Source organism: Heterocephalus glaber, unplaced genomic scaffold, assembly GCF_053883595.1.
Source record: "Heterocephalus glaber isolate CG9 unplaced genomic scaffold, H.glaber_assembly_v1.0 deba00001564, whole genome shotgun sequence".
NCBI classification, from domain to species: Eukaryota; Metazoa; Chordata; class Mammalia; order Rodentia; family Bathyergidae; genus Heterocephalus; species Heterocephalus glaber.
In genome coordinates, this window is record NW_028258351.1 from 8,030,910 (window position 1) to 8,041,529 (window position 10,620).

The 10,620-nt window shown below is 38.7% G+C and overlaps 1 protein-coding gene across 12 annotated transcripts in view; it reads right to left on the reverse strand.

Moving 5' to 3' along the window:
* Rhot1 (ras homolog family member T1) overlaps positions 1-10,620 on the reverse strand; it is a 74,986-nt gene that overhangs the window by 63,099 nt on the left and 1,267 nt on the right. The gene's annotated exons all lie outside the window — the stretch shown is intronic.

Below are 10,620 nucleotides of genomic sequence, written 5' to 3' on the forward strand. Positions count from 1 at the left end.
ATAGCAAGACCTTGTCTCAAAAACAAACAGGGCTAAGGATTTGCTCAGTGGTTCCGCCACCTGCCTCACCTGCCTCACCTGCCTCACAAGCACAACGTCCCGAGTTCGATCCCAGTACCAAAACAAACAAACAAACAAAAAAACCCAATATTTATTTTTTTCTGGCCCAGGATCAAATGCTGTACTTAGTTATATCTCTTTAGCCTCCTTTAATCTAAAAGTTTCTCAATCTTTTTTGTCTTTCATAAATTTAACATTTTGAAATGTTGTAATATTTTGGGCAGAAATACCCTAGAAGTGACTGTATCCTCAGTGCATTACAGGAAAATGCAAATGAAGTCAATTTGACTCATGGTTTCTCCACAGAAGTTATTAGTTTTCCTTTTGTAATTAATAAGTATCTGGTGAGGAGACACTCTGAAGCTATATAAATGTAAATATTCTACTTACCAAGCTTTTGCCTACTAGTTTTAGCACTCATTGGTGATTCTTGCCTGAAACAAAAATACTGTTGAAGTGGTTGCTGGATAGTGATTTTCTACTTCTAGCCAGTAATATATTTTATGGGTTATAACCCGTAACTGTCATTATTTGGAGATTCAAGTTGCTCCATTTTACTTTTTTTCCAGTTCTGGGGACTGAACCCAGGTTCTCGTGCATACTAGGCAAGATCTCTACCCCTGAACTACATACCCAGTCCGTTTTTTTAAAAAATTGAGACACGCATGCCGTGCAAGTGCAAAGACCCGAGTTTGATCCCCGGTACCAAAAAAAAAAAAAATTGAGACAAAGTCTCACTAATTTGCCTAGGCTGGCCTCAAACTTGTGATCCTCCTGCCTCAGCCTTCCTCTTCAAAGCTTTTCTTAAGAGCAACTGGAAAGTTGTGAATAGCAGGTAACTGCTGAGCCAATTAAAAAAAAAACTCTGAAATTACTTTGTTCAATTTGGGTTTTTTTTTGTACTAGGGATCAAAAGAACTCTGGACCTTGCACTTGCGAGGCAGGCGGCGGAACCACTGAGCTAAATCCTCAGCCTTTCAATTTGCTTTTAGTAAAAATGCTGAAATGTCAAGTATTAAAGGAGAGTGTAAAGAACACATCTGGTCTTTGTCATATCCTCAGTTCTTGGCACTGGAGCTCCAAAATCCCTTGGAATTTCTTACTGATAGGAGTGTCTTTCCTGTGAATAAATGAGCCCCTTTCAACCATACTTGGGTTCATTCCATTGAGGAAACTTTCTTGGAGAGTGGGGCAAAATAGCATGAGGATGACAGCTGGTCCCCCAAAACCAAGACCTCCAAAGAGGAGAGGGGTGATTGAAGACAGAGTTCAACCATAAGACCAGTGATTTCATTAATCATGCCTATATAATTAGATCCTCATATAAAACCTCTAGACATCAAAGCTCAGAATTTTCTGGTCAGTGACCATATTTTATGTACCAGGAAGCTGGTACAGCCTAACCCCATTGGCAAACTTAGGACCCTTCAAGCCTTTTCCCTATGTAACTTTCCATTTGTATGATCATAAGTGTAATATTTCCCTGAGTTCTGTGAGTTGTTCAAATGAAAACTGAATTTGAGGTTGTGGGAAGCCCCAAATCTGAAGTTGGCTAACCAGAAGTACAGGTAGACCGGGAGTGCCACCTCTACCTATTGCAGAAAAGGCAATTTTGTTGACGACCTTGCCTTTTAATTTGTGAGGCCTGTCAACCCAGGTAGTGTTAGAACTGATTTAAATTGTAATACATGCAGTTGGTTATCAGAGAATTGGTGTTAGAACAAAAAGCATAAGTTTTATACGTATTTATCAAAATATGTCATGGCTCAAAAAAAGAGATACATTGTAACAGATATTCTATCCCAAAAGGTTAGTTCCACATGGACACATCTGCCTGCTGCCTGGACCAAACTAGGAAACTTACTAGAAGAGCACACAGAGAATATTAATTTATGTGTCTACATGATCTACCTTTGTGCAATCCCTTACTATTATTTCACTTGATAATGATTTACCTAAGTACAAGCTTTAAGCTTAGATACTATGTGGACATAATATGGAAAATATATTAAATGAGTTTTCAAAAAGAGGCATGGACCAAGTACTATGTTCAGTCACTACATAAAAACAAAGGACAAGAGGGGAGGAAAGAAACAGATCTGCTTCTCCCAGAAGTCTCTAGATACAGCAGGAAGTTTAAAAGCTCATTTAGAGTCTGCACAATGCTAAGCATGAGAGAAGGGGAGGATTTTTTTTTTTTGGTACTGGGGATCGAACTCAGGACCTTGTGCTTTTGAGGCGGGCGCCGGAACCACTGAGCTAAATCCCTGGCCCCTAAGAGATGATTTTTTTAAAGCCCATAAACACACACACACACACACACACACACACACATCCTTTATAATTTGGTTTCTTTTCTTTTTTTTTAATCTCTCCTGCCATAATCTGTTTTTAAGAGGACAAAAGTAACAATTAGTGATTAAAGTAAAACACATTCTTAAGATACTGTTGGGCCAGGGATTTAGCTCAGTGGTTCCACCACCTGCCTCAAAAGCATAAGGTCCCAAGTTCGATCCCCGGTACCAAAAAAAAAAAAAAAAGATACTGTTGGACTGTTGGGCATGTTGAAAGCTTAGGCAACCTTCCAACATTTCACCTAAAGGACTTCTTGGATCATCTTGATGAAAATGGGGTATTTCCTACCAGCTGTTAAACATTTCCAGGAAGATTAAGGAACAACTATTTCACTATCACTCATAGGAAACTCAAAGTCAAAGGAGTTTCTTGCGTTCCCCCTGAATCCTAGCTCCTAACAAATCACATGGTACGTAATAAATGCAGCTGTACAGCTTAGTGGTTGACAGCATGAATTTAAAATCCAGGAAAGCAGTGGATTACTCCAGAGGGAAAAGGGTAATGAAATGAGGAGTAATGAAGTGAGTGGTAACATTTCTTAAGTAGGGTGAGGGGTATTTGATATATTATTTTTATATTTTTTTATATAAAAATATCACAAGAAGAAGAAAAACAACACCAACAATAATCAAAATAATGATACAGAATTTTAAATTAGACAGAACTGGACCAAAATCTTAGTTCCAACACTTAGTGCCTATGTTTCAAGGGACAAGTTATCAAGCCTCAGTTTGTTCATATATAAAATGTACTATGACCAGCCTCACAGAGTTAAGAGGATTAAGATAAGAGGTACAGGGCCGGGGGTTTAGCTCAGTGGCTTTGCTGTCTGCTGCAAAAGTGCAAAGACCCAAGTTTGATCCCCGGTACCAAAAAAAAAAAGATAAGAGGTATAATGCTTAGCACAATATCTAGCATACATTAAGTACACAAATACTTCTGATGATGTTCAATTTAATGAAAGGAGTTAAGTGAGCGCTAATCTGGACCAGAAAATCTGGATTCTTCCTCGGCAACTCAGTAGAGTAACCTTTTTCCTAGTCTCCTGCTTTTCCTACGGATTGCCTACATCTCCAGTGGTATTTTCAGAACAGAAAGACAAACACAATGAGGACAGCCAGACTTCTTCACCGCTCATCTCATTAGTCTGAAAGGAAGTACTGGCTGCCTGAGCAGCACAGGCTCTTGCTAAAGTACAAGTCGCCAACAGGTCTATTCCACAGGGCAGGCCTCAGAGACAGGAAGGAAAGGAAGCGCCTTGGCAGGAGAGAAGGCACTGTAAAGATTACAATTAAACAGCTTTACGTACACTTGAAGATGATATAGACAGTGGTTTTGTTTTTTTTTGGAACGGACGATCGAACTCGGGACCTTACGCTTGTGAGACAGGAGGCAGCATCACTGAGCTAAATCCCTGGCTAGACAGTGGTATTAAGAAGTAAGAATAATTTAGTATAAGTTATTTATGTCAGTTACTACCCTTGGAGGGGTCATTATCTTTTAGAGTGTGATTTTATTTACTTATTCATACCTTGCTTCACCTAGAAAAGAATTTGAGGCAATTTAGCACTCACTACAACATAAAAATTCCATATAGTTTGTTAAGTACTATGACCCTCAAGTTATGGCCTGCCTGACATACAAACAACTTGGGTTAATTAGGTTAATGCAAGATTCATCTGCCTCTTGTTATCTACAGCACGTACCCAGGTAAATATTCAGATCTCAGCTGTATTGACTTAGTTACAGCCAGCCCTCAGGAACTGATTGAGTTAGTAAGTCAAGGGTCCACTAAAATTGTATAACAAAAGGCCTTTTATTTTTTTGGTACGGGGATCAAACTCACGACCTTGCGCTTGTGAGGCTGGTGGTGGCACTAATGCGCAAAATCCCCGGCCCTATAAAAGGCCTTTTTTATGTATTTATTTTTTTGGCACCAGGGATCGAACTCAAGACTCAGGACCCCGTGCTTGTGAGGCAGGCGGTGGAACCACTGAGCTAAATCCCAGCCCTAAAAGGCCTTTTTTAAAAGTTGAAGAAAAGAAAGGGGATCAAGAGATGGGGGGAGGGAAACAGGATGAAAAAAGAATTAAAATGTGTTACGTACATGTACCAACTTCCCACAAGGAATGTAAACATGTACTACACACATATACTAATAAACTAAAATAAAATTTTAAAAAGAAAAAATGTGCAACCTTCACATAAGGCCCATTTCATATTATATGAGGCCTCATTTTCTCATCTCTGGGGCTCTAAGTCATTGTGAATCACTTTCCATGTTCATTAAATGCTGAAATAATGTCACAAGAAAAAAAAAATCAAAGAACAGGAGCAAGGTGTGGTGGCACAGCTTGTAATCCTAGAAGCCTAGGAGGCTGAGGCAGAAGGATCACAATTTCAAGCCCAGCCTGGGCAATTGAGCAACTTAGGGAAGGCTGTCTCAAAATTTAAATAAATAAAAATTTCTCAGGAGAATCACTTAAGTCCATGAGTTCAAGGGCCAGCCTGGACAACATAGTGAGACTCTCTTAAATTAAAAAAAAAAGTTTTTTTTTAAATCAAAAAAGTTCAAAATTAGTGCAAGAAAGATGGATCACAACTAACTTATAAAAATGAGCATATTTCATCAGTATCATTTTCCTGTATATTGTGGCAAATGAAACTATAGATGTGATTCAATTAAATACTTCAGAATGAACCTAGGGCTTTTGTTTCCTTTAAGGCCTCCTATCTAACCCTGAGTGAGAGACTATCAAAGAAATAATGCAATAAATTCAAATCCAAATAATCTACCTTTACGGGCCGGGGATTTAGCTCAGTGGTTTCCCCGCCTGCTGTGCAAGCGCAAGGACCCGAGTTCGATCCCCGGTACCAAAAAAAAAAAAAAAATCTACCTTTCAGTTACATTTATTGACAAGTGCCTTAAAGATAATAAAACACTTTATTTTAAAACTATTTAATTCGGCCTACAACCATAAAGGTTCCTTAACAATGGTAGATGTAAGAATAAAGACTGCATATTTTAATTGCTCTAGAAAAAAACAATTTCCATAAAGGACAAAATCCCAAAGTCTCCTTTAAGTATTGTACTAATTAAACTTAATATTTAATATAAAATTATAGTAGATATGCATTATATTTTATAATTTTTAAAACTATTACAAATAAAAAATTAAAACAGTATAAATAAGTTCATTTGATATAGTCTATATAAGTATTAATATGGAGGGCAAAAAATGTATCCTTTGTTAGCCAGTCATCAAATGTTCTCTACTTCTATTTTGCTGAGAAATACTGAAGTGATCTACAAAAAGCAAGAACACAATTAATCCTCTTAGGACAGAGGCCTCTGATTCAGTTTAACACAACATACCACAATTCTGCCTAAGACTCCATGCTTCTAAGTAGGTCATCCATGGAAAACGTAATTCATTACTATAAAATACTTACCTAGATTTATCTAGGCTACAAATTTCTTTGTCTTTTCATCACATCTTCTGAACACGTAGTTCCATATGACAGCAAATTCCTGACATCCAAGAAGCAGAAATAACGTCCTGTGGTTCCAATTACCTTTCGACCAGCCATATTGGCTATTTTTCTTGCTAACAGACAGCCCTTGCTTCATGTGGCAAAGAGACCCAATCCTCATTTTATGTTTCTTTACGTCTAAAGTAACTTTAATACATGGTGGGGGGGGGGCTATGGAGTTATATTTTTACTGGTCATGTTAGAATTTGGAGAAATAACTACATTGTTCCAAAGGAAGATTTCATTGGCCATATGTTGATGATGTGATCTACAGGATGAATGCTGTCTCACAGCTACAACCTATCCCTATCCTTCAAACTAGGTCAACACTAATGGTCAGCTGGTGTCAGAAGAACAAAACAGACAGAGAGTAGGTTTCAATTCATATTGAGGATAATGTATGAAAGACTCTTGAGTAGAACAGACTATGCAGAATGGACTCTCTGTGTTCAAATATTCTTAGCTATACAGTATCACCCAGCTATACTAGGTATAAACACAGTTTACTTGAAACTAGAGAAGTTTAATCTTTTTCTTTTTTTCCTGGTACTGGTGATCAAACTCAGGGCCCTTGGATTGAGCTACATCTCTAGCCCTTTTTGTTTTATTTTGAGACAGTGTCTTGCTAAGTTCCCTAGGCAGGACTCAAACTTGCCATCTTCCTGCCTCAGCCTCCCAAGTCCTGGGATCACAGGTATGCACCCCACACTTGGCTTGGAGCAGTTTAATCTTTAAGTACCATTCCAACAAAGACCAGAATAGAAGAAAGCAATATGGCTTTAAAATTACCTTAGAGTTATGTTAGTGTATACTTGAAGTCTCTCACACTCATACTTAGCTTATACCTGAAGAACTATTCCCCAACCACTTCACCCTCTAAAATGGCCTCTGGTGTTCCAAGGAGAAGTTGACCTCTAAGCATGGACTAAACATTAAACAGACACAACATTGTCATCACAGCTCACTGGACTACTTTACTGCCAGAACAGGGGGCTCTCCAAGACAAAAAAAAAAAAAAAAGCTGGGAAGCTGAAGATGTGACTCAGTGGAGATGTAGAGCACTTCCATAGCAGCTGTGAAGCCCTGGGTTCAATCCCTAGGAATGGGGATTGAGGGGCACAACAGCCCAAAACAGCAAAAAAACACAGAACAAGAGAATGGACAAATCCTGCCTTCAGATCCCAACAATAATCACACAAGCCTGGTTGTAGGAAAGGAAAATGATCTCATTTTTGTAACACAGAGGAGTGGTCTGGAAAACTGGGAAGTCTAAGCAAACTGAACTAGCAAACTTATTCATTCTTAGAACACATACTGGAGTACCTACTTTGTGCCAGGTCTGTTCTAGCTGCTGAGGATGCAATAATAAATGAGACAAAGCCTCTGCCCTCATGAACCTTCCTTTCTAGCCAGAGAGGTAGAAAAACAAGTGGACAAATACACTTGGTAATGGGGATAATCTCCAGGTCACAGCCTTCTTGTAAAGAAAGCAAAAGAGAGCAGTACAGGAGTGAAGCCAGACCCAGACTGTGGAGGGTCCTGCAGGCCTGCATTTAAAAGTTTAGACATTAAGCAGGAGGATGTGGTGGCACACACCTGTGATCCCAGCACTCAAGAGGATGAGGCAGGAGGAGCATGAATTTGAGGCCAGCCTGGTCTACATAGCAAATTCAAGGCCAGCCTAGATTACACATCAAGACCTTATTCCTCAAGAAAAAAAGTGTGAAATTAGAAATTACTGGAGAATTTTTTAAATGGATACTAGGATAAACATTTTTTTTTAATGACTCTGCCTGCTTCATGGAGAATGGAAAAAAGTAGAAGGGATGTCAATTAAGGTATTGCAAAAGTCTAGGCCACAACCAACTGAAGCTGAACTAGCTTGACAGAGCTTGGTATGATAAGCAAGCTAGGTGAGAGTTTCATTTTCATAATAACTTTCACCAGCAGAAAACACATACATCTCAACTTAATTTTCAAAGACTTCATTAAAAATAAAACTACTTGGGCTGGGGATTTAGCTCCGTGGTTCCACCACCTGCCTCGCAAGGGCAAGGTCCTGAGTTCGATCCCCGGTACCAAAAAAACCCAAAAAAAACCCTACTTGACGAGGGGGATGGGATAAAATAAAATGTATTTAAAAAATAAAAATAAAACTACTACAGTAACTACATGATTTGAATAAAAGGGTCATAAGACTTGCTAATTTTTCTCTAAAAAGGACGTCTGTTAAGCATACTAAAGCAAATCTAGTTAAATATAAATTCCAGCCAACAAATGTGACCATGAAAAATTTTTGTTGTTGTTGTTGCTACTGGGGATTGAACTCAGGACCTTGCGCTTGCAAGGCAGGCACCGGAATCATTGAGCTAAATCCCTGGCCCACCATGAGAAATTTTGACCTGAAGAACTAAGTTTTATGTGAACGTGTTTTTGAAGGTTTAAAAAATTTTGTCTTAAGAATAGTAATGTAGCTCAGTGGCACAGCGTCTATCTGGCAAGCATGAGGTCCTCAGTTCACTCCCTGGTACCAAACAAACCAACAAACCAATAGTAATTGACATGGATTAGTCTGAATGGTATTTGTTATGTCAACTAAGCTAAGATATAGGTATTTAAAACACTGTCATTCTCTGTAAATCAATACCTTATAATTTACAGAGAGCCTAACTTTTGATCTATCCTAAGCACTAAATATATGTTAAGCAATTAGCATTAACACCTGAATGGGTCGGGCATGGCGAAACACGCCAGTAATTCCAGCTACTGAGGATGCTGAGGCAGGAGTATTGCAAGTATGAGGCCAGCCCAGGTAATTTAGCCAGCTCCTGCCTCAAAATAAAATTTTTATTTATTTATTTTTTTGTTTTTGTTTTTGTTTGTTTGTTTTTGGTACCGGGGATCAAACTTGGGACCTTGCGCTTGCTCGGCAGGCACCAGAACCACTGAGATAAATCCCTGGCCCAAAATAAAATTTTTTAAAAGTGGGTGGAGATGTAGCTTAGTGGTGCACAGAGCACTTGCCTAGCATGTGAGAGGCCCTGGGTTTAATCACAGTGCAAAAAGACAAAACAAAACAAAAAATTAAAAACCCAGAAACTAAAACACCCTGGATGGATCAGAAGTGGGTCAAGAGAAGATCCATTTCACTTGAACAGTAGAGTGGTTAGAGTGGTTTAACCAAGAGAATATTAAAACCATTCACTACTATTTTAGAACTTCAGAGAAAGAAGCTGCTGTGTGGCTCAGGAACAGACTCTGACAGCAGTAAAATGAATGAAGTGTCAGAGAATGAATGAATAAGCTTTAAAACAACCAGAGAGGATACTCCTTTTTCTTTGCTTTTCCATTCCTGTCACTTAACCATCTTAAAACAATTAAAAACTAGATTCGTGCAAGCTAGCAACAAATCACTACCACTATTTTCTAACATCAACAGTCCAGGTAATCCATGGATGAGCTAGGTATTCAAATAGCCTTGATTACACTTATGTTTATTTTTATTTATTTATTTATTTTTTTGGTACCGGGGATTGAACTCAGGACCTTGTGCTTGTGAGGCAGGCGCTGGAACCACTGAGCTAAATCCCCAGCCCTACACTTATGTTTAGATGGCCCAAAATGGTAGATGGTGGTAGATGGCCCAAAATTTTCGTTATCTACCTTTTAAATAAACCAACTTCCTCAAAAACTTAAGGGCCAGGGATTTAGCTTAGTGGTTCTGCCACCTGCCTCTCAAGCGCAAGGACCCAAGTTCAATCCCTGGTACCAAAAAAAAAATTTATTTATATATATATATATGTATTCCTAAACTTTATCAAAAGTGTCCACATGTGGTGGCGCATGCCTGTAATCACAGCACTCTGGAGGCTGAAGTACGAGGATCACTACAAATTCAAGGCCAGCCTGGACTACATAGTGAGTTCAAGGCCTGCCTGAACTATATAGTGACACCTTATCTCAAATAAAACAGAACAAAAGAATGTCCATGCAAAATACAGAGGAAAGCTGGGCATAGTGGCACACTCCTATAATCCCAACACTTTTTGAGGCTGAGGCAGGAGTATCGAAAGTTTGTGTCCAGTCTGGGTAATTGAGACCCTGTTTCAAAAATTTTAAAAAGGGCTGGGGATGGAGCTTAGTGTGAAGGTCCTGTACTGGGGGACCCCAACAAAAACAGATAAGATATAAATAAAACCTAAAATTCTGACCTTAAAGGTAGATTTCACCAAACAGCAGAGGAACAAAGATATCAACAAACACTACAGACCTAATGTGTTGTTATTTTCTTGGGAATGCATGACAGAGATGTAAGGGCTACTAAAAAAATAAAATGTGATTTTGAATAAAATGTTGCAAATTAACAATGGCAGAGCATTAAAGCAAATCAAGTCCTTCCTAGCCCACTTTCTTTTTATTTTAGTCCTAATGACTGAGTCTTATAATTTGCAGGATGGTATCAAGAAATTTCTGTTAGGACCAGGGATTTAGCTCAGTGGTTCTGCTGCCTGCTTCCAAAGCGCGAGGTCCCAAGTTCGATCCCCGATACCAAAAAAGAAAAAGAAATTTCTGCTGTTCAGTCCTCCTGTCAGTGAGCACAACCATTTCTTATTACATCCTCAAAAGGTGAAATCTAAGAATCTCTAGGGGGAATCTTGTATATGTGTATCT